This window comes from Parasteatoda tepidariorum, chromosome 1, assembly GCF_982258835.1.
Source record: "Parasteatoda tepidariorum strain Cologne lab strain chromosome 1, Ptep-v5.0, whole genome shotgun sequence".
NCBI classification, from domain to species: domain Eukaryota; kingdom Metazoa; phylum Arthropoda; class Arachnida; order Araneae; family Theridiidae; genus Parasteatoda; species Parasteatoda tepidariorum.
The window spans coordinates 99645606-99670573 of record NC_141755.1 but is presented as its reverse complement, the minus strand read 5'-3'; the positions used below and the strand labels follow the sequence as shown (position 1 = coordinate 99670573).

The 24968-nt window shown below is 27.3% G+C and overlaps 1 long non-coding RNA gene across 4 annotated transcripts in view; it reads left to right on the top strand.

Annotated features, from left to right (window-relative positions):
* LOC107451847 (uncharacterized) overlaps positions 1–24968 on the top strand; it is a 114434-nt gene that overhangs the window by 78259 nt on the left and 11207 nt on the right. For 3 of the 4 annotated variants that reach the window (XR_015428580.1, XR_015428577.1, XR_015428578.1), the window contains exon 2: positions 13782–13883. This is a non-coding gene — a long non-coding RNA (uncharacterized LOC107451847). Of the gene's footprint in view, positions 1–3085; positions 6378–13781; positions 13884–24968 lie in introns of those variants that run through there. The other variant, XR_006225413.3, reaches the window with a different exon arrangement.

The following is a 24968-nucleotide window of genomic DNA, read 5'->3' as shown; positions in this document are numbered from 1 at the left end:
CTTCAAAACTGTGTATTTTATAGATTAAAAACATATTCCATTTTCAGGCGCTAACTAATTCTAGCTTAATAATTCAGTTGAATATTGAACACATGAATAACAGGAGCAAGATTCATAGAAAGTTAATTTAATTATTAAAAAACCGTTATTTCACGTATCGACAGAGTCTTTTAAAAAATATTGAGCTAAAAATTAATTTCTTGAGGAAAATTTTGTAAATAAACTATAAAAAAATTACTTGTTTTCTCATTTGAAATACTGAATTTGTCCTGGCAAAGCCAGAACAAATTCAGCTAAGTATGCTATATATATCATACTGAACAACTTTTGGTCAAATAATTGTATCTTCGCCTACTAGGACCCAATGGTTCGAAGGGGTGACCTCAAATATGCCAATTAATTAAGGCAGATGATATTGTTCCAAAATTAGACACAAAAACGCACGTTCTCTCAATAATCCTCGATGGTTTTATATTTCTGAAACTCAAAATTTGTTTGGCTGCCTCAAATAAATTTTAAATATACCACTTCTTTCAATCTCGACTTCTCAAGAGCAATTCGACCGATTATTCATATTTCGCAAATTGAGAAATAAAATTACATTCTTTGAAATGATGTGAAAATTTGTACACCGAACAAATCAAGAAATTTCGACTGTTATTAAATGAAATAATAAATAATTATAATTTTTTTTTTCTGCTATGGATGAATAAATAACAAATAGGTGCAAAAAATTTTCGATTCGTTTTTAAAAATTCTAGAGACACGTAAAAAGTAAAATTAACATAAAAATAAAGTAAAATTAATATCGCTCTCCTGATCAAGCTAATAGGACGAGATTTCCAAGATTGTGGATGCGACTTATGTTTTGAGAGTGAGAAATAAAATTTCTTAGGGGGGGGATGTATGCTCATTCAAAAAAGTAAGCTTTTGTGTCTGATTTTGTAACTTAAAATATCGTCTGCACTAATTAATTAGCATATTTGAGATCACCCCTTGAAACAATTAACCGCTTCCTTGATTATCCCGAGTTAACTCGGGTATATGAATGTTAAATATTTATTATCCCGAGTTAACTCGGGTATATGAATGTTACAAATATTTATTATCCCGAGTTAACTCGGGTATGTGAATGTTACAAATATTTATTATCCCGAGTTAACTCGGGTATATGAATGTTACATTTATTATCCCGAGTAAACTCGGGTATATGAATGTTACAAATATTTTTTATCCCGAGTTAACTCGGGTATATGAATGTTACAAATATTTATTATCCCGAGTCAACTCGGGTATATGAATGTTATAAATATTTATTATCCCGAGTAAACTCGGGTATATGAATGTTACAAATATTTATAATCCCGAGTAAACTCGGGTATATGAATGTTATAAATATTTATTATCCCGAGTAAACTCGGGTATGTGAATGTTACAAATATTTATTATCCCGAGTCAACTCGGGTATATGAATGTTACAAATATTTATTATCCCGAGTAAACTCGGGCGTAGCAGAATTTGTCAGTACGTTTTGTTTTATCACGTTTATACTCAGCCAGAAGAGAAAAATAAATCTGCTGTAATTGGTTTGGAAGATTGACAAGTTTTGCTGTTGGATTGTGGGACTGCACACGTGTTTTTGTACGATTGTATAGACGATAGTTGCTTAATTTGCATAGAAAAAAAGAATAGTAAAATATGGAGTGTCAATTCAGTGGCGTTTAGAAAGTATCATTTTGTGTTGTCCCTTGTTTAAAAAATATACTAAGACTAATATTTAACTTATTTCAATTGCCCGAGATAACTCGCAATAGTAAAGTGATGGTAAATTAAATGTCTTTTACACATAAAAAAATTAAAATTTCAACTTAAAACTTATGTATTATGTTTTTTTTTAGTTCATTGTATTTATTCATAAAATTAAAAAAACATGTTGATTTTTTTGCATTTTTTTTTCAGAAAAAAAAAACAATTTTTAATCCAATTTAAATACAAATCCAATTTTTAAATCCAATTAATACCAATTTAAATACAAAATTTCAATTCTTACCAATTTTTTAAAAAAAAAATGGTTAGGGAAGCGGTTCAGATTGTGTCCTGGTACGTGAAGATATGATCATTAAAAATTTTTAAATTTTTTTTTGAAGTTATTTAAGTTGATATACATTTTTTGTGCATTGTACAAATACTGAATTCGGCTAACACCCAAATGTCTGATCCGTGTATTATACGGTTCAGTACAATATTCTCTTTTTAAAGGTGTTCCGTAAATACAAATAAAATATGAAGTAAGTAAGGAAATCTTCAGAGTGGAAATCTCAAAAACTCAATTGAAATCTAGCGAATCACTACTCTGGTAATCGGAATTGTGCATTTAGAACAGTGGAAAGTGACTATTAGAAAATAGCTCAGAAAAATAAATGCAATCCTTTCTATGATACTAAATGGAATATGGATCACTACATTTTGATAAAAGGAGTAACAATAACTTTCATTTAAAAATGTAACCCAATAAATAAATAAATAAATTCAAGTTTTTGCTTTGAGACTCAATGGAATGTTGGTAATAGCAATTTATATAATAAGTGAAGCAATAATAATGAATTTTAGATTACAAATGATGAAACGTAGCCTCGAAAAATAAATAAAATTTTTTACTTTACGACCTATTTAATTCGAGTTAAATACAATTTATATAACCCTGCAGCTAGGAAACCTTAAATTGAAGGTCAATATGTTAAAAGTTAATGTTTTGAAGTTATCAGTTCAAGAAGCCACCATGAAATTGATTTTTCCCCTGGTGGAAAAGTAACTAACTTCAACTCATTTATTAAAAAAAAATAATGAGTTAATTATTCAAGTTAAGCACCTCCCAATATACAGGCGTAACTCATTAAAAATGATAATTTATTTCAATTAAGACTATCTTTCTATCCACTTGTTCCCATGGTTACGATTGGGACACTCTCATTAAAAGCAAACGTTGTTGCTATGGTAATGACGGGGGGATATAGGTCATCGCAGCACTTATTTTTTACTTGCGTAAGGAATGCCTACCCCCCTCCACTAACGTGTCACTTCTTTAATTGCGGTAGTTTGGAAGGGGTGTGTGGATGGGGATGTGATGACGTTGAGAGAGAGAGAAGATGGGGGTAGGGAAGTGAAAAAGAATTATAATGTAATGAGCAAAGAACAAAAGACTCCGAGCCTTGCACACGTGACAAAATCGATAACAGTAATTACACACACAGATCCAATCAGAGGCGGCCATCTAAAGTACACGCGAGAGCTGCTAAGTGATGCTGCTGGGATTTCGCTCTTCAGCATCCCGTGTGGGATTCTAAGAGCCAGGCTGCCTCCCGCTCTTCCTTTTCTAAGGATTCCTGCAGCAAGAAGCCCATTTTTTGTTGCCCTTTTCTGCTGGCTTTTCCTCAAAACCTTCCAAAAGATTATGTGCTTACTGAATTTTCTTGGATGCTGAAGACGAGTGAATTTACAGGAAAGAACGGGTGGAATTAAATTCAAACAAGGAAGAAACTTCCTTCCAAACGATATTCAACCTTCTTTGTGTAGAGGCTTAACCATTCTCTTCTTTTAAAGAAAGAGTTCATTTCGTAGCAATTGGATCAAATTCACTTGTGGAAAAGAATATCATTCGACTTTTCGATACAATTCTCTCGTTGATGTCTATTTAGAAGAATGCGACGAGAGAGGAAAATAATCGATACTTGTTGTTCAAACGCAGACGATATTGCTTTCCTTTCGAAGCGAAGTGAAGAGAAGAATTTTTAGTTAGGGAATATGGAGTTTCGTTTTAGCTTTGGAGGGAAGTGACTTCGGCGCATGCGTGAAAGAGGACTATGAAGAACAGAAGAGTCAATTCAAAATACCAGGAAGTCTGGTGGATTGACAAACTTGATATCAATAAAATGGCTCTTTTTTTCGGAACGGTATTCGCAGATTGTATTTTATTTTGAAGTCTAGACAACGACGATAAGAATTCAAAATGGAATAAGAGAATATTGTATATGAATTTGTTGAACTGGACCTACATCAAATTTATCACGTTTTCTATTTTTGACAGTAAAACAAGAATTTATGTTAATTTTAAGTATCCAAATGACTTTTTCTGTCCAAAATTCAATATTTGGCAAAATCCACTCTGATCAAGAAAGTTGAAAAATGAATGAAGAGCAAGTAGTACGAGGTTCTTCATCCTCAACAGGAGAGGTATTTGTTGTATGAAAAAACTTTTCAAACTGCCATTACCCGAACTCTCCAAAGTTCAGTTAGACTTAGAAGGATGATTCAAATACTGGAAAAAGTTTTTTCTTCGTGCTTATTTAATCAAAAGTTTTCCAGAAACTATTTGGGACTAAAGTTAAAAAAGAAAAAGTATAACTGCATTTTATGGCAAAAATAATTCTGAATCTCCGATTATTTTTTTTTTTTTTTTTTTTTTTTTTTTGTGAAGAAAATACAAGCTACTTGGTTTTGTTTCGATTCCTCTACTTCAAAATATCACAAGAAACTGCTTCAATCTAAGTTAGAAGCTATGTTTCCAACGGCTTAAAACTTTGAAAGACTGAACAATGCAACTTTTAGTTATTTATTTTCCAATATGTTTGATTATTGAACTCAACATTAAGGAACATCATACAGTTTCATGAAAGTAGTATTATGAGGCTTCGTGAAGCTTAGAATTTTCATTAGCAGAAAGTCCTAAAATTTTATGATAAATTGAAGATTCACTAGAAAATGCTGGTTTTTTTTTATAATTACCATTATGTTATAATACGGGCACTATGAATGAAAGTGAAAATAGTGATTATGGAATTCAATAAGAATAATTTAAAAAGTCAATCTGAGGATTGCGAATATTAGTAGGAATCGATAAGAAAATGGATGGAATAGTAAGAGTCAACATGAAGAGTAAGAACTATCGTTACGAAGATAATTAGAATTATTAGTTAGAATTAACGAGCCAAAAAGAATCATCAACAGATTTGAATATTCAGATAGTAAAAAATCGCTATAAAAATGAATATTAAAATAGAAAATATCAGTGTGAAGATATAATGAAGATAAAATCATCAGGAAGAATGTATATGAAGAATGTAAGAATCATTAATAAGAATGCATATGGATATAGTAAGAATAATGTGTAAGAATGTAAATAAAGATAGTAGGACATCGATGCACAACAATAAGACAGAATCATCACGAAGAATGAAATTGAAGAATGTAAGAATCGATATGGATACAGAAAGAATAATGTGTAAGAATGTAAATGAAGATAATAGGACATCGATGCACAACAATAAGATAGAATCACCAGGAAGAATAAAAATGAAGAATGTACGAATCAATATGGATATAGTAAGAATAATCAGTAAATATACATATGAAGATAGTATGAATTAATTGTAAAAATAAATATGGACACATTAAGAATTATCAGTGTTTCAGTCCATACGAAATATTCTACATTCATGCAAGGAAAAAGTTAGAATTAATTGGAATAGTTCTGTAGATTTATAAAGATTTATAAACAGATAGATATAAAGATGGAACTCTAACCAGCACCTGTTTGATAAGTTCTTTTGATTATTTTTGGAGAAAATCGGAAAATACTTGATTGATACAAAATCCACTAAATTATCACTAAACGGAAGTTTAATTTTATTCAATAAAAAGGCATTAATCTTTGATTTAAGCAAATAAAAAAAAATTTACATGCAAAGAAAAAAATTTAAGAAAAAGAATAACATTGAAGAAAAAGCACAAAATTAAAAGGGTTTGTTTGAAAGTAAAAAAGAAAATATTTTCAACATATATAATTTTGCAGTTCAATTTAAATATTTGTGATAAATTTCTCATCAGATCAATTTGAACACTCTATTTGTATATATATGCGTGTGTTATAATGGATTCGGTTTTACTGTAAAAAAAAAAACTTTGTGTGTTGATGTAGATTCGACGAACTTTTCAAATCGCTGTCCTCGTAAATTAATTTAAAGATGTTAAATAGTGTAGTTTGCTGTTAAATCTTAAAAACACTAAATTATAAATGATCATAATGCAAGATTAAGTATAAAAGTGTACAGACTTTATTGTTTGAGAAAAACATATCGTAAAATTCCTTCATTTGAAACTGTACTTTGACTTCTGTACTGAAACTGTACTTCATTTGAAAAGTACATTGGCATCAATTCTCTCCCTTCAGAGTTGTATCAAAATGTAACATATTTCTCATTCCAAAGAAGTTGTATTTAGAAAAATATGATATTTTAGAGAGTAAAACAGTTTGAAAGCAAAATTCGTTCTGGTTGGCAAAAAAACTTCTTCTGAGAAAAAAGCTTGCTTTCGTTGATGTGTGAGTATAAGTTTATCTTAAATTTTTGAAATTAAAAAAAAATTAATGAGGCGAGAACTCATTAATTCCAATTTATTGTACTTGAATTTTTGTGTATTTCTGTTATTTAATTAGTAAGAAAAGTTAGTCCGTATATCTTATAATTATTATTGAATGTTTGTGTATTTCTTTTGCTTAGTTAGTAAAAGAAGTTAGTCTGTAAATCTTATAAGAGACTAGCTTTTTAAAGGCTTTAAAAATTTTATTTTTTAATCTTCGAATTTTAAATTATTATGATTTCAATTCACGAATTCTAATTTTGATGTTTCTGATTTTCCTTTATATAATATAAAAAAGTGCATACTGTCTTTAATATCTTTTGCTATATGTATTTAATTATTCTAAATAATATTTCTATAATAATACTCTAAATAATTCCTTATTAATATTTCTAAATTGAAATTTCGATCCATATTTTAGAATATATAAAATTTAAATAATTCAATGAGAGGGGAATTTATTAAATAAAATTTTTCAAATTTTTTGTTATGCTTCATAAGTAAGCAAACTTTGTTTATAAATCTACTATCTGCGAAATTTTTTAAAAGTTTTAGAAATGTAATTTAATTAAGTTTAAAAGTTTTGAGTTTTAATGTTTTAATTCCTTCATTTCAATTTTGTTGTTTCTGATTTAATAGTGTACCATATATTAATTTTGAATACAAATAAGCATATTTTTAATTTTTATTTAATTGCTATTAAAATTCTTTGTAAACTAATATATATATTTTTTCTTTGATTTATAAGAGTTAATGCATTAAAATCTTATTTATTTTACAATTTTAATAAAAAATAAATCACATTGAAATGTTTGTATTGTAAACATTACAAATTTCATATAGCTGTCTTAAGTTTTTAAAATATTATCTCATTAAATTAATTTTACTACAAACACTTTAATTATACGCTAATATAAAGCTAAACGAAACATTAGAAATTTGTTTCCATAAACTTTGAACTACTATAAAATAATTTTTGAAAAATTTAAAAAAAAATTTAAAAAATATAATTTTTTAAAAATTATCTTTTTAATTTAACGTCCAGGTTTCTTTTAAATTGCGAAATGATACTGAAAAAGAGATATTTCATTCAAAATTAACCAAAAACTTTGAATATAGAAGCATGACTCTTTCAATTATGTTAAAACTTGGAAACATCAATTTTTATAACTTTTAAATTGTTTTTTAAATAACTTCCAAAAGATTTGTTACTCTTTATTCGGCAATGAAGAATGAAAAATTTCATACAAGTCATGTTTTTTTTCCTCCAAAAAATTCAAAAATGCGACCAATTACTTTTTTTTAAACAAATGCATTTTAAATTAATAACAATATGTTGTTTCTGGGATAGTCTTATTTGACGTTACTTTACTGCTGTTACTGTTGTTTTCTTTGTTACCGTTGTACCCTTTGACAAATCATGAAATCGTAAAAACGTAATCATGTTTACCGAAAATCAATTTAATTGACAGAATCAATTTAGTCATTCGGAATAAATTGAATTCGAGATCGAATTAAATCGTGATCGGAATAAATTGAATTGAATTTGATCGAATTAAAATTATTTTCGTAAATATAATTCAAATAATAGTTGATATGATGTAATTCCAATAAATCAATTTACAACTTGTAAATTGCTTTATTAGTTTTCATTTTTTTGGAGGAAATAGTGTCGTATTTATAATATTTCGTGTATATAATGACAAATGTATTATATTATAGGGGAGAGTGGGGTCAATTGTAACACTTTTTACTTAACTATTTTTAACTAATAAAAAATCCAATATATTATTAGTATTAATTGATAGACGAGTAAAGTAGACTATCCTCTACTTGAAAAAAAAATAAATACGTTACTTTAAATGCTATTATATTAGTTATTAACAATTTTTGACAGTCGTGCACTTGTTACAATTGTCCCCACTTACGGGGTCAATTGTAACAGTTCATAAATTCAACTAAAACATAGTTAATTATACATATTTTCATAGTTGTGATATATTTTTTTATTGATCAAAATAGTAATGATATTTTAGGAAAAAAAATAATAATGAGCAGAGACCTAAAGGGTTAAACTTTTAACTTTAAGGGGTAAAAATTTCAATTTATGCTGTGAAAGGTGACAAATAAAATAATGCACATGCAACATAATATAAATGATATAGGAAACTATTGGTGGTTCTTAAAGAGTTAAGTAATGGTTTGTAAACATAAGAAATGGAACCTAAGGGGTTAAACAATTGCAATTGAAATTATGAATTTTATTTTCAGCTGTTACAATCGTCCCTTTACTTATTGTTACAATCGTCCCCAAGACGCCATTTCAGCTTCATTTGTTAAAAACAATGCTAGTTAATTAACAAAACTAATTTTCTTTTTTTTGAAATGTCAATTAAGATGTCCACTTACATATTCGGTTAATAATTTTTATTTGTTTCAACAAAATTACTTTGTTACGATATAATATTCTAATACCAAAAAAAGTACTTACTTAGCGTGAAAATATCTTTTGTGATGTAACTCTTTCGAAAGTACATAAAAATGGTTGCCAGCAGGGGTGTACATGTAGATTTATTAAATACACCTTGTGCGCCACCTAGGAACCAAATCTAGAACCCGACACTTGAAATTTTTGCTCTGTTACAATCATACCTTGTTACAATTGACTCCACTCTCCCCTACTGTTATATATATACAGGGCCATAATTCTCTCCGGGGTTTCGAAACTTTATAGTAAAAATAGAAGGCGAGTATGAAAACAAAAAACATATGAAATTATTCCGAAACTATTTTACTTACTAAGTTTTACTTACATACATTACAGGTGTTCTATGTGTGAACCCTTGGTCACATGGCATACATCAATGCGATTGTCCAGTTCCTGCCCGGAGGGAATTATGAATAACCCTGTATAATAAGAGGCATACTATAAAATATATTTAATGTTACGTAATGACAGCAATAACAAGCACTTCTTGGATTACTTTTTAATAAAAATTGAGTACTTTAAATATCTATATTGATGGAGCACTTAAATAATGAATTTCATACTTTGATAAGTGACCGTAGAGAAATGTGTCATATATGATAACGATTTTTAAGCTGTTTTTTTTAATTTTTTTCTTTCTAAAACTACGTAATTCCAGGGGAGCCCCGATTATCTGTGAGTGACTTATTTGTGGTGCGGAATTATGAGAAAAATAAATATTAAATATTTATGCAACAATTAAAGATTATCTGAATCATGTTAATTAAATGAACATTAAATAATAATAGCAAAATGAATAATAAAATGCGTAATACTACTAATCAAATAATTCAGAATTAAAAATTAAGAACTACTAATAATATAATTTTTTATAATAATGAAACTTTTAATGATGAAATAAATAATAAAAAACAAGTAATAAAAATCCTGAAACAAATAATAATAATAATCATAATAATTATAATAATAGTTATAATAATTATAACAATTATAACAATAATAATAATAATAGTTATAATTATAACAATAATAATAATAATAACTGTAATAATTATAACAATAATTATAACAATAATAATTATAGCAATAGTTATAACAATAATAATTATAACAATAACAATAATAATAACAATAATAATAACAACAATAATAGCAATAACAATAATAATAATAATAACAATAATAACAATAAGAATAACAATAATAATAATTATTATAATAAATATAATAATTATAATAATAATTATTATTCTAATTATAATAATAATTATAATATTTATATATAAAAAAAAAAAAAATTAAATTGACATTGTTTGACTCAAGTAATCGATTGAAATTAATATTAGTTATAACATATTTCTGTGATAATTATAAACGTATCCATTAAAACTATAGTTTTTATTTAAGTATTAAAAAAAAATTATAAATTTAAGCATAGATGTAACCTATTTCTTTCAAATTGTAATATTTAAATAATTTTTTGAATTTCGTTACTCTTTTGATCTCGGGAAGCTTATTCTAAAGAGCAAGAAGGTACTTTCTAGGATATTTTAATAATACTTAAAGGAAAAATAGCTCGCCTGTTATCTTTTCAAAAAGGGCTGACGGTGTAGCAACGTGACATTTTTGCTTTCCAAAAATCACGAATTCTGAATTCGAACGATTGCTTGAGGGGTACAAGTACCTCTTCACCCTAACCCTACGACATCTTGATAAGATTTTGTGAACTAAACTTAATACTGGGTTTCTAGGAATAAAATATTCCATTCCAGCAATGCAATGATACTTAGCGCCTATTCTATAAAATTTTTATAACTTTTTAATACGAATAAAATCAATTAAATTGTTATCAATTATTTGTATTGACTAGCTTTTGTTTGTTGTTATCGATAATCAGAGTGAAGCAATTTATAAATTTTCTAAAATATTAAATCATAATTATTTTTTATTGTTATAATTATTTGTATTGCATACAGTGTTGAGATTGCCTTCTGACTCTTTTGTTTTTATATATTTTGCTTGTTAATTTTAATACAAACAAATTAGATAAATGCTCATTTAATTTTTATGTTCAAGAGTTGTAGAATTTAAAAACTTTTGTTTAAAGAGAAGATAAGGAAACTAGCAATTAAATCCTCAGTATATATGTAATAAAACAGTAATAAATAAAACGCTAATTATTTAAAATATAATTTAAATTATTGTTACAGTTTTACGAGCTTAAAAAATGAATGCAAAATATGAAATTGATAAAATAAATATTGAAAAAAATAAGAAAAAACCTAAACGAAGTATAGAAATGTAGCTTATCGACGCCTTTTTTTAAAAATAAAGTCTTTATCTATTTATAAATGAACTATTAATAATAACTATGATATAAATTACTATGCACTAAATCTTAAGTTAGGTAACATAACCAAATTTTTTGACACAGGAAATCTTGAATAAAATAAGTAGATTTGATTTGATCTTCGACAAGTTTATCTATGCAAAAATAACGAAAATATGTCTTGGATTTCATTCTTATTTTTCCTGGCATAAAAAATAGAATAACCCACTTAGTATAAAAAAAAAATTAAATCCATATTTTTATGATAATAATAAAAAACGTTTTATTTTCGTTTCTGGAGGATAATTTATGTTGAGAAGAGTGTTGTATTTTTATTTATCGATTTAAACTTTTAATTTTTTTAAGCAGAATATTTAAAAGCATTATATTTTTGCCTATTAATAAAATTTATTGAACGAATTCTGTCAAATAATCCAAAAAAGAGAAGAAAATTCGGTTTAAGGTACTATTTGATGCTGTACCTCAACGGTGACACTATTTGCGCTTTTATACTTGGCAAAAGTACATGGGATCCAAGGAAAGACAATCTATTTTATTCTTTAATATGTAATTGTAATTATTATTACAAATACTTAACTAATTAAAGTTAATTATGAATAATAAATAATTAATTATAGAGTAAAATTATAAATATTTATGCCTTATGAAAATGTATCTAAAAAGACACTGCATGTAAAGAATTAAGCATACGATATTTTTATAATACAAAAAAAAAAAAATTCTGATTGTGTTTTAAGAAATTATGAATTTACTTAAGCTATTAAAATTATCAAAGACTCACCATTAGCGTCACTTTTTTTGTAATTTTGAGCGAAGCTTAAAATTTATTGATAGATAGTGTATTTTTTAAATTTAATTTATGTATTTATCTTTAGACAAAACTGCATTAAAAATGAATCCTTGTAACTTCCCAATTATAAAGACCTCTAATGATGAGAATTTCATAAATTACTTTACCAATTTCAAACACAGGTTTGAAATTGGTAAAGTATGAAGAAAAAATTTAAGAACCATAAATTATGTTTACCAACTGAAACAGTGTGTGTTGCATTTGTTTCACATACTTTTGCGCAATTTGTCTTGTTATGAGTCTGTAAGCCTTATTTGTAATGACAGGCAATGAAACATGTCTCCTGAAGCTGAAAGATTATTTTATTTCATGCTTCAATTTATTTTTAATATTATTCTAGAAAAAAAAAATAGTGAAATCAAACAGCTGATTGGGATAGTCTAAGAGAAAAAAAAAGCACTCAGTAGTTAATTACATTGAGAAAGACTGGAATCCAGTCACGATTGACAAAAAAAAGGAGTTTTCAGAATCCATTGCAGAGCATTGTTAGTGACGTCAAAGTTACTGTCGTCATAAACATTTGTAGCCAGGCATTTCACTTTCCAAGAAGGGGGTAGGGAAATAAAGAGAAGATATATAAAAGGGGATGCTGGAAGAGAATTGGGAAGGAAAAATTGTCTTGGGACTGAACAGAATTCTTTTGCTTATCTCTCCGGAATGCCTCTTTTCGTATGTTCTTCCCTGGAGAACAGATCTCCTCAAAACCCCCACTTGTGGGATAAGGGGAATGTGGTAACTGGAAGGATTTGACAATGCACGAATTTTTATTAAGTGATGTATAAAGGGAGATAAAAATTCTTTTGATTTGTGAATAAAATATTGAGGAATGAGACGAAAAGTACTTTATATACATATATACACATACATATATCTATACATATATATACATAATTGTAACTTTTTAAATAATTATTAATTTTCTAAAATCATTTAAATTGCATAATTAAATATATCAACCTTATTTATTAAAACTTTAAATTATCCGGTATAATATTATTACTTTGCGCATATCCATTTTCGGGCCAGTTCTAGGTATCTAACATATTAGACGCTCTTCAGTATTGCAGCAAGAACGTGCCATAAGAGATCACTTTATTTACACTTCTGTTTTCATATTTTGTAATCTGGCAATCGTATTACAAAAATATTTTAAATCATTCTTGAATGATTCCGGCACGTGTAAGTTCATTTGAATTCGCTCCAGGCCTTATACATTTCTTTTCGCGTTTTATTATATATCTCCTTTACTTATAATGTTCTGATTTTTTGGTTGGTTTGTTTTATTTCATGTATAGTTTTTAATTACTGTGTTATGTTTTCGTTTCATAAAAAAAAAATGTTTTTCAGTGCTATTGTATTGGTGTATTTTGCTTTGACTATATTGATACAATATTAGAAAGCACTCTTTTGTGAATATAACTGTGTGAGCTGATGAAGAGGTTATACCTTTTTTTCTTTATTTTTTTTCTGGAATTTGAATGTTTTTTTTATTAAAGATACATGAATAAATTTTTTAAAAATAATTTTATTATTTATATATATATATATATATATATATATATATATATATATATATATATATATATATATATATATATATATATATATATATAAAATTCCATTAAGTTAGAAATTTATTAAGTTTCAGAAACTAATCCGGTCATTTCTGCTCTTTTAGGTGTTCAGCTTTAAAGCCCGTAAAAGGTTTGTCTCCACGCTACTGTATATATATCTTTCCATTACCGGAGGAAGTGAAATAAACATTTCCAGAATATTTATGGTACGTAAATATTTTTTAAAAATTTCTTTCAAAATGTTAAAAATGCTGACAAATTATTTGTGGATTATTTCTCTTCTGGGTAATCCTGCCATTATTTGTTTGCATCTCTATATTTTCAAAATTTGGTTTCAGCATTTGAAACTCTATGGTTTTCGCGAAGTTTGCCTGAAGTCACCTATCTTTAAAATTTGAATTTAAAATTATTTATGTAAGGGAAAGATAATTCGTCATCGCGGATTTATCTTACGGTATAGAGTCCTCTTAGCACGTCCACAGCCAGGCAAAAACAGGTCGTAATGCTGTATCCATCATTGAACAGTGGTATACAATGAAAAAAAAATCTAATATTATATATTTTTTGTTTTGTTTAGAAGCCATTTAAGTTTTTAAAATTCACAATAAGTTAGTTCCAAATTCATTTCAGTTTAAAAATATAAAAAGAAATTTTTAGTTTTTTTCCGCGCATGCGCAGTATAGGATATATACTTAAAGTGATAATATTTTGCTCAGTTTTTAACGATTTACTTTCAAATTTTAAAAATATTATTTTTTAATTAATTTTTAATTGCTTCAAAAATTTTTCCATTACTATTGGGTGGTGTATACTGATTATATACATATTTAGGCTTAATATCATATATATTTATATAGATTATATATACAGGGGGTGGACAAAATAATGGAAACACTTCCATACTAATACATTTTTCAGCATTTCGCCAGAAGCAAGACTTAACGAATTATTTTATAACTTTAGAAATGTTCAGATCATGTGATTAGTCATACATATCAGAGTAAAGTTTAAAGCTTTTAGATAGCTAAGTAACCGACAATATATTACAAACTGAAAATAATGTTTTTGAATGCCTATGCCGAAAAATGTAGCAATATTTTTGTAACTTGTGACAGTTATTTTGGTTATTAAATGCAATAATTGCACAAAATTTCCCAAATTTAGCTTAATTATTTAAGGAGATATGGACATTTTTATTAAAAAAAGAACTAATGTTTGCTATAACTTTAAAAATATTCGATGCAGTTAATTTTTTCTTAATTTTGTAATGAATCGTATTTGGCAAATAATAAATAAAGTCCAATTTGAATATCCTAAAAATTTAAAAAGTTTCAAGCAATTTTCTAAGTAGTTTTCGTACTTTTTAAAGGAATGCTCAAAATGATAAGGAGTTTCTACATTTTTCATTTTGTACTATTTACCAAGATTTTTTAAAAATGACTCCAGCATTGTTAGAAATTATCTCTCATAAAAGTAACTTTTTTTTTTCTTCTGTTTTCTTTCCTTATTAAATCACATTTTGGTGTATGAACGTTTATTTTAAGGTATTATTATTTGTTATTAAATTTTGTCTTATGGCACAGAATAATATTTGTAGAAAATCCCTTATCCTTTCGAGCCTTTTTTTTTAAAAAGTACGAAAACTACATCGAAAATTGCTTGAAACTTTATAAATTTTTAAGATATTCAAATAAGACTTTTTTCATTAGTTGCCAAATACGATTCACTACAAAATTAAGAAGTTTTCTAAAATTTTTATTATACAGACTCAGTATTAAAGAACTACTTAAACCATTCATATTTTGCCCAGTTTGGAATTTTTTTAAAGTTATAGTAAAGCATAAAACAAAAAATTTGTTTTATTTATAAAAATGTCCATATCTGCATAAATATTTAAACTAGCCTTACGATATTTTGTGTAATGATTGCATATAGTAACCAAAATAACTGCCATAAGTTACACATCTATTGTCAAATTTTTTGGCATGCGGTGTTCAAAAACATTATTTTCCATTGATAATTTATGTTCAGTCCCTCAAAATTCTAAACCTTTAAACTTCAGTGATACGTATGAGAAACCACATGATCTAAATACTTCTGAAGTTATAAAATAGTACGTTAAGCATTTCTGGAGAATTGTGAAAAAATGTATTAGTGTAGAAGTTTTTTTTTATTATTTTGTCCACCTGATATAATGCTTAAATATGTGAGTCATCCTATGGTATAATAGTTCTTTTGTTTAAAATTCATTAAAATATAAAACAGGGATTTTTTGAAACTCTGAATACAATTTTCTGGTTTTTTTTAGTGCCCATTAAGGACGTAACAAGTTTTGTTTATTTTTTATTTATCTTTCATTAAGTGTTACAAAGTTTTTTCACCCTTTAAATAGAGCTAATGTTATCAACTTTCAAACAGTTAAAAATATTATTAGATTAAACAATCTGTCGAATATTTTTTTCTTAAATAGATATCAAATTTAAAAATATATTTTTTAAACTAAAATATCTTTTTATATTTCAAAATCGTAAGCATCAAAATGCAGAATCGTGTGTAATCAAAAATATATAGGTCTCAAATTTCACTCGCTCTTTTTTCGCTATTACTAGAAAAAAAAATTTTCTTCAGAATTTGTAATAAAGATAATGTCATAAACTTTTAAATGATAAAATTTAACTCTAAGTAATCAAAGTGATTTGTTATCAATGACAAAAAGGAAATTTTTAGGATATTTTTCTTTGATCTATCTCATTTTATCTTATATATATATAGAAATCCTATGAAGAGAGAATGGATAAAAAATTAAGAGAATGGATAAAAAATATAAAATTTCTCTCTGAGGATCGTGAAGGGCGATCGCAGCAACGGAAAAGTGGAGGGACGTGAGGGAATAAAGGGGGCAAATGAGGGGTCTACGTCAGTAACGGAAAGGGGTAGATGTTTCAATAGGTTAAAACCCTTTTATTACGATTATGCATTTTATCTATGCATAAAAAAACTGAGTTGAATGACCGAGAAACAGTGGGGGGAAAAAAAGGGAAGATTTTGAGGGATAGGGTAGAAATATATTTATTATTTTAACAAACAATTTGATATTATTGTATTGCCTTTAAACATTGTTATTTTGATTTAATAAACAATCTGTCTTAACTATGAAGTTATATTTTTTAAATGTCTCTTAAATTTTTGAAACGCTTTAGATATTTTACACTAGTAGAATTTTTGAAACGAGTTCAACCGTAATATCATCCAAATTTGTTGTAACTTTAATAATGTTTGAAACTCAACAACGGCGCTATGAATTTTTATTAAACATATTTTTCATACTTTTTTTATCATTCTTTTGTTTTATTAATTTAGGTTAAAATTAGGGAAAAATATTGATTTATATTATGGTTATGGTTAATGATTTATGGTTATGGAATACAGTATGAAACATCGATGTTTTTTTCTGCGTTAAAGGTAAAATCTTCCTAACAAGGGTCACATCCAAACAATAATTTTTCAAATTTGCACTGATTTTCAGATGTTTAGATTTAAGAGAAACAGTTATCCATAATTAAAATTTCTTTAATTTACACAATCAATTATTTGATAATTTTTTGGTTATGAATGAAAAGAAAAATTTTCAAACTACTTTTTTAGAATTTTGTTTTTAAGTACAAATATAATTGTAATGTCACAGTAGGCATTACATATATCCTAGCCTTTATAATCTCTTAATTTCAACTTATTTTTTAATCATTCTTTACAGAATTTTAATAAAATTAAATCAAGTATTTAATTTTTATTACAATTTATAAAAAGCGAGTATAAAATATTTTATTCTTTTTTTTATCGATCTATGTGACGGCCAACATTTTATTTCAATACTAATGTAGACTCATTAATTCACTAAATCGAAAACAAAAATCTATTTATAACTCTTTATTCTTTATTTCTTACTGCAAACATGTTTCAGGTACACGGTTATACTAATTCTCACAGTCTTCTTGGTGATTCGCGATCGCCAAAGTATTTTCGAACCTAATATTGATTATGGGGGGTTGGCTTTATTTTTGGCTATGTTATCTCTCGATAATTCGCCAATCTTGGATCTCTTCCCAGACTCCTAGCTGTCTGTTGTTTTTGATTAGGTTGGTCATGGGGGACTTATCTCCCATGGAATGTTCTTATTGATATTATTATTCCAAATTTGTTATCTAACTTAGAAAGTCTTATGAGGAATAAAATACAACTTTGTATCTCGAGCTCTACAAATACTAGATAAAAGTTTTATTATAATTATGATCCAGTTTTCATCTTCAACTATCATTATCCTGCTTTCATCACGATCTTCAATTAGTCAATTATACCATACTACTCCAACCACACTTAATTTTCGTTATTATAATAGTAACTAGCTTTTAACATTTTTTAGACACTATTGGACGGTAATAATTAAAAAATACTAGAATATATTATTACTTTTAATTAAAGCATCAGAAAAAAAGTAAAATTGACGTCGGTGTCTCATCTGCTTCAAAAGGCTTGTTCAATGGTTCAAGTTTCCGAGACAGTAGATCCTGATATTAAAAACATAATAGCAAAGATGTGAAATTTTTTAAGTTATTTCAATGAGGTGAGCCGGGTTCGAATCCCAGCGATGGTTGGCAGATGCGAAGTCCGCATCCGGCTTGCACTAACCTCAGTGCTGAGGTGAAATATCCTCAGTAGTGAACGGATCATGGGTTAGAGTCCCCTTGCCGTCAGGCTAACCCTGGGAGATTCGCGTTGTCTTCCTTTCCATGTAACGCAAATGCGGGTTAGTTTCATCATAAGTCCCCCTACGAAAGCGAATTCATCCTAATACTTGATCCAGGAGTTCCCTTGTCTTCTGGATTGGGCTCAAAATTACAAGGCTACGGAGTTGAACATTGGTGGTCATAAACCCCAAAATTGGACAATCTGTTCAATGACGGTAATGAAATAAAAAGTTAATTCATACATCTTAAACTGTAAAGAAATCTTGTATTTTACTAAAGCTGCTACTAAAAAAAAAAAAAAAGCAATTTTATAAAAAAAAATGTGCCAAAATGGATGACACTAGGAATTGATTTAGTCTTCCGACTGAATCCCCCAAAAAAGTAGTTCCCGAGATTAAAAACAAGAAGCGCTCATAAACAGAAAAATATGACCCATTTTCATGAAGTTTTTCTATTTTCTTCTATCCAGTGTTAATAGATTCTTAATGGCATAACTGTTAGCACCTTTTTCATTTAAATTGAATTTATAAATATCGTAAAATGATCTTGAGTGTACTTAACTGAACTAAGAGAAAAAATAAATTTTTGTTTTATATTTTTAAAAAAAAAATGTCGGTGTTTTTTTTTATTTCAGAAAAAAAGAGTGCTCATAAAACAACATTTAAGCTTACGAATCGTTTCTCTTATATTGTCTATAATGTATTTGTTTCCAACAATTACGAAGTAACTTTACTAAACTTTTCTTCAACAATCATCACTTCTTAACTGTAATAAATTAAATATGAAATGAGTTTCTTGTGTGAAACAGTGCAATTTTAGAAGAAAAAAATTACTCTTTAGATTCTTCAGTTTCAAGAGAAAAGCTCAGTTTTTAATTGTTTGAATTACTTGTGCTCAATATTGTGTTTTTGCTAAATAAAACGATTTGAAAAAAAATCATCGATGTTATGACGTAGCACAATTAGTCCAATATCTTTACGCATACGTTTTTGACCTGCAAAAAAAAAAAAAATATTTTTCGACACGGTGAAATTTTGATTTTGATGCTATTTAAACATGATGCTATTTAATGACGTAGCGCAATTAACCCGATAAGTTTTTGACCTGCAACAAGGAAAAGATTTCTACACTCAGAAGTTTTGCTTTTGGTATGATTTTGATGCTATTTAAATTTGTTCCATTTATTTAAAATCAGTATTGTTCCTTTCCGATAAATAGAAGCTTTACTTAGAACTATACGAATTCAATACCCTTAGTCTAATAATTCTCAAGAATTCCATACGTCATTTGAATTATTCTAAATTTAGTGAAAATCGTTTTGAAGACACGAAAGGAAATTTTTTACATCTACAATGCTAATATATTTCCTTGAAGCAAAAGATATTTATTACATTAAATTAAGATTCTAAATTAGATATTTAAATTTGAATCTGATTAAAATCACAAGAAGAAAAATCCCTCATGAAAATTAGTAATGAAGTCATTTTTATAAGACTCTACTATACAGATTTTTGTCAACGGATTTATATTTAAAATGTAAGTAAATATAAGAAATAGTAAAAGAGTAGTTTTAATAAATTTATATTATAAAATAAATGAGGATAATTTATCTGGCCTTGGCGCATTTTTGTGTGATAGACGCGATATATTACATAAAAAAAACATGTACAGTAAAATAGTCGTTGATGGAGGTTGGTCGTTCTTAAAAATTACCTCCATTGACTTCAAAATTGTTTTCGAAGGGACATGATTTTTCGCAAATGATTATAATTTTCTTGGTACCACTTCTGTTGGAGTCATGAACAAACGGATCTACGAATAAAATTTAGCGTCTATAAAAATAGTCCCAACCGATATAATTATGTGTAAAAACAAATTAATCAATTATGAATGATAAAGCTATTTTAAATAAATAAACAATTGTGTTTTTTGTTTAAGTTTACATGTAATTTCATTAATAAAAAATAGTTAGCTTTAAAAGATGAAAAGAGGTTTGCTTGTTTGAGACGTTTTTTTTCTTCTTCTAAAATAACGTTTTTTTTTTCTAATTACCTTCCAACTCTAAAAGATTGATAGTATCGTCTTTAGTGCATTCTGACTGCAACATGAGATTGTATCGTCTTTAGTGCATTCTGACTGCATCATGAGATAGTATCGTCTTTAGTGCATTCTGACTGCAACATGAGATAGTATCGTCTTTAGTGCATTCTGACTGCAACATGAGATTGTATCGTCTTTAGTGCATTCTGACTGCAACATGAGATTGTATCGTCTTTAGTGCATTCTGACTGCAACATGAGATTGTATCGTCTTTAGTGCATTCTGACTGCAACATGAGATTGTATCGTCTTTAGTGCATTCTGACTGCAACATGAGATTGTATCGTCTTTAGTGCATTCTGACTGCAACATGAGATTGTATCGCCTTTAGTGCATTCTGACTGCAACATGAGATTGTATCGCCTTTAGTGCATTCTGACTGCAACATGAGATTGTATCGTTAAAAAAAAACTTTCTAAATAAAATCCTCACACCAATATTTTGAATACATATTAATCAACTTATTTGTTTCGTTCAATATTTTGTTTCGATGTTTTTTTTGTTTTTTTGTTTCCTTACTTGGCGTTTTCCGCATTTGGTGTAGAGGTTAACCAGGTTGCTGGGAGAGTTTTTAATGGTCTCTCCTAAAGGTTTTCTGCCACACAAAGTCTATGTAAAAAAAAAAAAAAGCTCTAAAGTGATCGAAATAGAAGTGGTCTTTAATGGAGGTTTCACTGTACTACAAAAATGTTTGTTAATACTTTAATCATATTATTTTAATCAGATATTCATTTAGAAAGCAATAAATAAGCTTAAAAGATAGTAATGGAGTCATTTTTGTGAGCGTAACAATTAAAAGTAATTGCTATTTAAATTGTTTTGTGTGTTAAATACACTTTATTATGTAAAACTGTAAACTGTGAAACTATAAAGAATGTAGTTTAAAATTAATTAGATATTATTCTAACCAGATTAAGAGTTTAAAAAAAAGAAAATATAAAGTATAGTGGATAATCTTAATTGATTATCTTCGCACACAAACTTGATATATTTTCACGTTAAACATATAACTACATAAGACTTAATTAAACAATGACGTTACAATTTATAACATATAAAATTTAGTTTGCTATTATTTTAAACAAATCTAAATTTATACTTGAAGTATACTAAGAGAAGTAATATTAATGAAGTCCTCTTTGCAGATACGTCACAAATAACAGTAATTCTTTTTTCCTGAGTAAAAAAAATTATCTAATGGATATTTCTTTTACACGGTGACAAAAAAAAAGCCTCATTACAACTCCCCGAATGGCAACGCTATAAAATCGACCAATGATTGCCGCTAAAATTGTCACATGCCAAATCCAGATGAGGTGGCTCAACATATAGCGCTTATAAAAACGGAAACTGAAATAACCAGAGAGAGCATAAGCTAGGCAGAAGTGAGTAGTCTTTGTCGATGGATCTCTATTTTAGTATTTCGTCGAAAGCACTTTTTTTCACGAATTTATATTTGACGATTTTAGAATTATATCACGAACTTATTTGTTTTACCGGAATTTATTTGTTTATGCAGGTTTTTCCATTGCAATTCACTTATTTCAATTTTTAATAGACTTAATTATAGCCAAAATTTTAACCTTTTTAAAGAGATATCAGTTTTGGAAATTTTATCTTAAGATTTTATACTATAGCACATTTCTAATAGGTTTAACGAATTACATGTCATTTATTTGAATTCAAATTTATTTTAATGACTTAGTATTTACTAAAAAGATGTAATTTTTTTTAAAAAAGAAGTTGTTATATGGATTCGAATGATTGTTTTGAATTCTTAGAATTTTGTGCATTTGCAATGTACCTAAGTTAGTAGCGAGCGAAGCGAGCATGGTTTGCGAGACTAACCATATAAGATTGCGTAGCAATTTTCGGGGGCGCAGCCCACTAGTTTGTTATATAAAACTGTCAATCACAAAAAAAAGTAATTTAAATTTGATTAGATATTATTTTGATTATATTCATGGTTTTTAAATTGATACAATCAAGTGTGTTACAGCACTCTGATATGACTTTTCAATCTTTGTGGCGGATTATTATTGCTATAAACTTATAATGGGACAAAGCGTAATGGGGTGCGTAAAATATAAAAAGGGAGCATGCTGAATTACTTCTGATAATGATCGGATTTCCTCGTATTTAATCTTAATGGTTCGAGGAACTTAACTTTAAATACACTAATTAATTGGTGAAGATGACATTTTAAGTTACGAAATCACATACGGAAACGTACTTTCTATGTGTTTTTTTTTAAATGGATATAGCTTTCATAAATATAGCTTTTTTTTGGGTTTTTTTACTCTCAAAACATAGGGGGCAGTCACAGTCTAGAAAATATGGTACCAAAGGTTATGCAGAAAAGCTATCGAAAGTTTGAACTCCCTAATGTTAATTTCACTCTTTTTTTTCATAACCGTCGTTGAACAGCCGACCCAATTTAGGTTTAAGACTACTAATCTTGTCTTCGTGGAGGACTTTTTTTGATGGAACTAACCCGCATTTGCTTTGCATGGAGAGGAAGGCCACGAAGACCCCCATGGTTAGTCTGGTAGCAAAGGGACTCTAACCCATAATCCGTCTACGACTGAGGATATTTCACAATCCGCAGTGCGGTCGGCGCGTGCCGGATGCAAATTCGTATCGACCAGCCATCTGTGGGATTCGAACCCGGTTTACCTCATTGGAAGGCGAATGCTTTATCTCCTGACTCATCACGTCTCAATTTCAATCTTTGTATATTTTGCATAATTCGAGAACTTGTCAAGCTGCTTAAACAATTTTTGAACACTATTATAAAATTCGTTATCCCAAGGTTATGTCATGTAAAAATAATTAGTAATAATAGTAATTTTCTCATTGTTTTATTTCAAATAGTAAAACAAATTTGAATTGTATGTTATGTAAATATTTACATCATTTTAAAAGACGTAGTTTTAAATGAAAAAAAAGCAAAATTTGAACAATAACGTACGAATAGTTTCTGAATTTTTAAATTTTATAAAAGTTTAAATTTTGATAACTCAGAAATTATGCGATGAATTTCGTTAGCATTTTGACATTTAAAGTTGCATTCTTTAAAATTAATACGAAATTAATATAAAATTTTTATACATTAAAATTCAAAATTATTTTGAATAATTAAGTAAAATAAAAAATAATAAATAGTTATTAAAATTATTTTTTAAATTTTTTTGTTACTAAATGAATATAAACGAATGCTATTACTACATAAATATTTTTATTACTATATTACTACATAAATATTTCTTAATGCTTCATTTTTACTACGTGTGTAATTTTCACTAAGGATAATTGAATTATAGAATTGGGAGCAAGAAGTTTATTATTTGTTTAGAAAAATCTCGAGATATAAAGACAAACGAAAAAAATAAAATTATTATTAAGGATTTCATACTTTTAGATATTCATCTGCTTAAACTGTTGAGACTATATTTTCCAGATTGCAACTAACTCCCATGTTTTGAGGATCAAACAATCTAAAGCTTTTAAAAGAATTATGTTTATTCCGAGAAAAGATGTTTTTGTGTCAGATTTAATTACGCAAAATATCTAAATTAATTAATTAAGGCTCTTGAACCACAAGGATTAGCATGAGAAAATCTGATCATTAGATTAAAAGTTACTAAAAAATTTTTGTGCACTTTTCAAAACTATGAAGTCGTTATACTGTCTTTTTACTTTAAACTTCAGATGCATCCTTGAAATATCAATATCTTAAATATGAAAAGAAATACCTATAATATTCTTGATATTGTTTTCTTCTCCTCCGTACCGTAAATTGGAAAAAGATTGGGGAATTCTCAAAAACAATTGACTAGTGCGTTATAGATGAAATACGACGTTTCAAAATTTGAATTTGATGCAAAAAAATAAACTTAAAAACTTTTTTGAAACATTTTTTCCAACTTTTAATATTGATAATATAAAATCTAAAATTTTTTATCTACATTAAGCTTCTAACAAGACACCATTTTTGAAATTTTTTCTCCATTATTTTATAGTTTCTTAGTTGCAAAGGTCTGTTTTTTTTTTCATTTTTATCTTTCTTAAATGCACATTAAGGATGTCTACGTAACAAATATTTTAAAATCTAGTGTTTTATTTTATTCCTCAAAATTATTAAGATTAATCATGTTTAAAATGTTGAAGAATTTTTTAAAGGAATTTGAAGAAGAATTTATGTTCAGAATTTCAATTAATGCTTAAACTTTTAAGTCTTTTTTTTTCATTAAAAGTTTTTCATGTTTAATAATACAATTTACTGTGTTTCAAATGTTAAAGAATTTTGCATTTATCTCAAATAGAAAGCGAAAAAGACTGTTTCGTTTTTTTTTTAATATTGTATTTTAATAAATGCTTAAGTATATTTAATATATAATATTAAATAAATTATTGTATATTTTATTAAATATTTTTTTACATATAC